The following is a 6,000-nucleotide window of genomic DNA, read 5'->3' on the forward strand; positions in this document are numbered from 1 at the left end:
GCCTGACGATATGAAAATTGGCAGGCACGCCGCCATGGGTGAGTCGCCGGCCGTGGAAGAGCCGCGTGCCAAACCCACCGCCCCATCACAGTGCTCCCCCGGGAGAGACTGTGCCCAGCCTCTGCCTCTGAAGTCTCTAAAAGCCTGCTTTATCCTCGAGAACCGCTTCCTGTTGTGTCTGTTCCTGTGTTTGTATTAAGGAGGTGGAAATACTGGCAGCACTTCTGGGAAGGGCAGGGCTTGGGGAAGGATATACCTATTTATCATGGTCGTCCTCCGAACCGTGGCTTGGATGCTCCACTTGAGACCCTCGGGCTCAAGTGGAAAATAAAGGGGACTCACTGCTCCCATGAAGTGGGATGAATTTTTTCAACCAACAGATAAATTTATATGAAGGAATAAGCATCTTCTCTCAGGGCAGGGCATTCAGGGCATCACAAGTTGCACATTTTTTCCTCCGGAGGTTGCTCCAGCAGCAAATCCACCCAAACAGCCTCATCTGTCCTGTCCAAAGCCTGGCCAGGGGGCAGTGGGTGTTTGCAGAGGGGTGGCACGTGGGACAGGGCCATCACAGCTGCTCCAGTGCCCTCCCCACTGGATCTGTATGTGCAGAAGCAAGGGGAAATGCTGCTGAAGCTGGGGGGCTACCAGGGTTGGGGGGATGGCATAAGGAGGGCTGAGATGGGGCAAGGCTGCTGATGCTCTCAGAGCAGAGGGACCATGGGGGTCCTGAAGCAAGATCCAGCTGTTCATATTGCGAGGTGGCCATTATTTCCTACAGATCCCGGAGTTTTCAGCCCATTAGAGGGAAGCATTTCTGTTTTCTGGAGACAGGAGAGCCACGTACCCGGCGGGAGGCTTCGCTTCTCACCACACTCAGCTTCTCCTGCTCCATAGGAAGCTGCTTCTCAGGAGCCACAGATGGGCATGGAGTGGTGCCTGAGCCCGTTCCGATACTGCTCGTCTCTGTGGTTGTGTGATTTTGCAATCTGCTTCCTGGGGAGAAGAGGGACACAGAGGCCTGTGACTGCTGAAGGCTTGGGACAGGCTCCTGCTTGCAGGCAGACATCAGTGTAGGCTTGGCAGCCTGAGTGCCAACCCTGCTCCTTTCCTGACCTGCTGCCACGTGCATGGACTGAGTGGGGGGCTCAGGGACCTCCCCACATGGCTGAGAATGAGGAGATAAGAGGATGACCCAAATCACCACGCCCTTCAGCGTGGGCACCTGGAAATGCCCCATCCAGAGAGTGTTTACCCAGCACGTGCTGGAGAAAGGCAGGTTCCTCATCCAGCGTGGGTTTCCCCTTGTTGGTTCGGATCAGGAGACAAGGTGACATCCAAGTGGGGAGTCTGGTTGCCCCAGAGTTGTGCTGCATTGCCACGAGCCAAACAGATCCCAGTTTCTCCCAGTTCTGGGTGCACAGCAGGAAGGGCAGCTTGCCCTTCTCCAGCCGGGGCACCTCCCAAGGGCCCTTGCTTCCCGCACAGGTCATCACACATTATTTATTGATATACTCATGCCCATCCAGATGTACATGTGGGAAATTCAAAGTCCTCAGTTGCTGCAGGAAGAGAAGGCATTTGTTTTGCAGAAGCCTCATGGTAAGATCCTTTATGTGGGCACTTTGATCCCAAGATTTGTCTTGCTGGGGTCTAAGGCTGCCCATGCCTTTAAGGTGAGGCTCTGAAGCCCATGGGAGCCCTCCAGCTTGTCCTCTTACCTTTCCCAAGACCCTTATTTCTGCCCCTTGCCACGAATCCAGTCATCTTTGAGAAGAGTGGGGAATCTGGCTCTGTGCAGAACCAGAGGGAGCCTGAGAGCATGCCATAACCTCACTAAGTACACCCCTACGCGTGGCCCAGCGATGCTTGGGGAACACTTACCAGCAGCCAACCTGTCTCCCTCCAGGAATACACAGCTCCGAGGATAAAAATAATTTGCTCTGGAAATGGGAAAGGGCAAAGCAAGCGAAGAGGAAAGCCTGAACCAAGCCAGGTTTGCACTGGAAAAGGAAAGGTGATGGGAAGAGCAACAAGGAAACACTGAGCTTGGTGCTACAGAGCACTTTCAGGGAGGTGAAGGGTTTGCCAGAACACCAGCCTGAGAAGTAGTCAAGAAATGCCAGCAGGAAGCAGTCACATCTCCCTGCGTAGGCATCTGGAGTACACGACAGCGTGGCACTGGCTAAAGATGAAAGAAAGGAATTCCAAGAAAATGCTTGGATGTATTAGCAAGGACAGTATGTCCTCCAGATTGCCGAGAGAGGGAAAGAAGCAACAGCAGTGACCTTTTCCAAGTGACGGAAAACCAGGGAGATAGCCGGGAACTTGGGAAAGAGGTCGGGGAATGGAAAGAAGAGCAATCTTGGAAATTTTTACCTGGCAACTCTGACTTCGGTCCCAAATGCAGCAAGGGGAATGGCCATGAGCTAAAACTGTGGCTGTCTAAAGGAGGAGGGAACAACAAACATTAAGCCATGGGGCCATGAAGACCACGTGGACGGAGATAGTGTTTCTCTCAGTCTACAAAATGAGTGGTTGTGTGAATAAAGGCAGTTTATCCACTCATTTGTGAAGGATTTGATGCAGTGTCTCAACAAAGCCCTTTTTTTTTTTTTTTTTATTAGTTTGTCTTGGCTTGGATCTAAACACCACCGCACAGACTGAACATTGCAATTTAAAGGCCCTCTCAGATGACCAGGCGGTGTCTCGATTCCTCCCAGGTGAAGTCGGAGTGCCTCTGTTAATGACCCCAAACCTCCGTTGAAGCCGTCTCTCTGCAGACCCAAAACCTCTGCATTCATCTGCCTCCGCCAACCTCAGTGCAGAGATAAGGCTCGGCAAAACACCGCATCCTCCGGGATGGAGGCGGGGGAGTGAGAAAGCCAGCAAATGAGTCATCGAGCCTTGCAGGCAAGATCTGCCCGGGATCTGCGCCGTGCAGGAGGAGAGGAGCCGTGCAAGGGGCTTGCAAGAAGCTGATGCTGGTCCTCCAGGACCCCAAGGACCACCCTTGACATCATCAAGACCTGGTGAAAGTCCACGCCATCCTTGACAATCTTTCTCTCCCTCTTGTCCTGCAGGTCCAGGAGCCATCTCTGCTGGCTTTCCACCAACGGAGAGGTCCCTTCATCTGAGAAGATACAGCAGAGGTTTGTTTCCAAAACCCTAAGGGGTATAAATGTTGGCCATGATGCACCAGAAAGTGGCTGCCCAACTGTGCATGGCCCCCTAATTAGGGAACCGAAGCGCAATCCGTCGAGGCCATCCCTTGCACCATGCCGAAGACCTGATTATGGTCATTTTCCTCCCTGCTTCCACTGCATGCCTGAGAAAGGGACGCAGTAATTAAAGTTTGAATCTCATTAAAACCCAGAAAGTGCTTGGCTTTCTGAGAATCCAATTATCACAAATGCTATGTAATGCCAGTCAGGGCATGGCTTGTTTTTGGTGTTTGGAATTATTCCTGTTAAACGTACAAACACGGCGTGAAATCAAATTTTCCAAGGGATGTTGAAAACCCAAAGAGGGCACAGTTACAAAATCAAGTCAAGGGCAGGAGAAGACACCTTGGGGAGGGAGAGAGAGGCTGCAAGGACTTCACTCACCAGTAAGAGGAGGAAACCCTACAAAAACACGTGGCTGGAAGCAAAACCCTGCCACGCTCAGAAGAAATCCCTCTTTCTAACAAGCAGTTGACCATGGAGAGGAAAAAGTTGGGTTCTCCATCCCCTTCTATTCCCACCTCCAGGCTAAAAGCCTTTCTGAACAACAGAAGATGCTCTTCTCAACCCACCTACAAAAGGGAGCCCAACCAAAACGTCCTCCACCCTACAACTGCCCCCCTAACCTCGGGGTTAGGGGACCCAGCTCTGGGCAGGGTCCATCACCCTTCGCCGGAGCCCGCGGTGGCACAAGGGATGCCCGGCTTTGCTGCGTGCTCGCCCGCTGGCTCGACTGCTCTCTGCCTCAGTTTTCTCAGCTGTAAACTCATATTAAAACAATAACCTAATTTGCCGGGGTGCTGACAGCCTCCAGCAGCGGCAGCGAGGAGCTCTGCCAACCTGGGGTAAAAGGTGCTAGTTAAGTGCAAAATACTATTATGCTTTTTGTGGCACAGTGTGTCTGCCATACGTTACACTTATGTAACGTTACTTAGCACTTAGTCGGCACTTCACATCTTTAACTAATTACACAGAATCGAGCCATTTACCAGCATGAAAAGAAAAACATCCAATAAAGGCTGATCCTGAAACGTTGGACTGATTTCCAGGCTCCTCCAGGAGTGAGAATTGCAGAAGATGCAAAATGAGGTTTTGAAGAAGAAAGGCCAAACAAACAAACAGATGCGCGAAATGAGAGAAGAAAATCAAACCGTGTGACAGCAGAGAAGGACTTGCAGAGGAAAATAGCCCACTGCTTTTTTCTCATGGAAACAGCCAGCCAGAGCTCAGCCTGCAGCATCTCCAAAGCACGTTTAACATTCACCTCCTCCTCCTTTTTGCAATTAAACACATATTCTTATGCACCTCGACTTTTAAAATAAATAATGACAATTTTTAGCGCTAGCAATTAAAAGCGGTGCTGTTTACATTTTAATTAGCTCTTTCAGTGCGACTAGCTCAGCTTCTTTCAATCAGAAATGGATGTATTTAGAAACAAGACAGCTTTAAATGCTCTCCCTTTTTCTGTAAACAGTAGCCCTGCTCTGCTTTCAGGTTCTCAGGGTAGAGGGAGCAGAGAGGCAATCTGCTGGATGGAAAACTCTGCACAGCTTTTCTTCCCGGTGGTGACTCTCTGTGGGAGTGCAGAAGAGGAAGTTTATTTTGGAAGTGAGAAAAATAAAGCGAGGTTTTGTTCCAGGAGAGCGCAAAGATAAGTAGCATCTGTGCGGCTGGAAGCACTGTACGTGGCTGGGAAGACCACATTTACAGCTGCAAAGTGCCAGGTACATTTTTTACCTCCTGGTGAAGCTCCAGAAGGCAGCCAAAAGCTACCAAACCAATCCCCAGGATGCATTTTCCACCCACCTTTGGCTTGAGCTTGCAAAATCACCAGTCGTGTTCCTGCTCAGTGCCGTCCGTGGGCCTTGATGCAGCGTGGCGAGCCGACAAAAACTCTGCCAGTGGTTTCAGCACGAATAATAGCATCATCACAGCCTCAAGAGTGCAGGTGATGTACATCGGGCCCCTCTATACACCAAACCTGCTCGGGCTGCACCTCCTTCAGCAATCCGCTGCTGTACATGGCACGTCTGCATCCCGGATGCAAGCCTCTTGGAGGAGAGGCAGGTGTCAAAACACCACTCGGAAAGCTTTTGCCGCGAAATAATTCTTCCCAAGTCAACAGCAACTGCAAAAGTGTTGCTAAATGGTGCAGGGTAGAAGCAGGTTCAGAAATCCAGGGTTAGCAGGTGATTTTAGCAATGCTTTCCTGCCTGCACCCTCACACTGCTCAGGAAGAGGCAGCATTATTTGTGACTCACAAATAAACTTGGTGGCTTGCCCAGGGCAGGAAGGGAAAGTCTTTGGACATAGGTTGAAAACAGTGCTTTTCTGGGGAATGTTCTCCCTAACTATTTTTATCTTCCCTATGTATTTTTATTTTTCCTAAGTACTTTTATTTTCTGTTTCCCAGCTATTGGCAGGATGGTGGAGGAGAAAGTTGGAGGAGTCACAAGTCCTTGACGTTGAAAAATTCCTTTACTTTGTCTTTGCCTCAGTTTCCCTCTCTGTAAATGACTGCAGAGCTCCCTGGCATGGGCTAAATGCAGGGAAAACGCCCGCTAAGGACCAACTATTGTCATGGAGAGAGGAGGCAAATGGCTGTGATTTGAAAAATAATAGCCCATCCCTACCAGGGCAGAGTTTGTAAGGAGCACTGATGGGGTATTTGGGGCTCGTCTGGGGTGTTTCCTTGTGAAATTACCTCCTTGTCCAGCAGAAAAATTCTTCAGAGGTCCTGTCTTGGGGCATTTTTTTTTTCTCCCCCCAGAGCTGC

The sequence above is a fragment of the Cygnus olor genome, chromosome 1 (assembly GCF_009769625.2).
Source record: "Cygnus olor isolate bCygOlo1 chromosome 1, bCygOlo1.pri.v2, whole genome shotgun sequence".
NCBI classification, from domain to species: Eukaryota; Metazoa; Chordata; class Aves; order Anseriformes; family Anatidae; genus Cygnus; species Cygnus olor.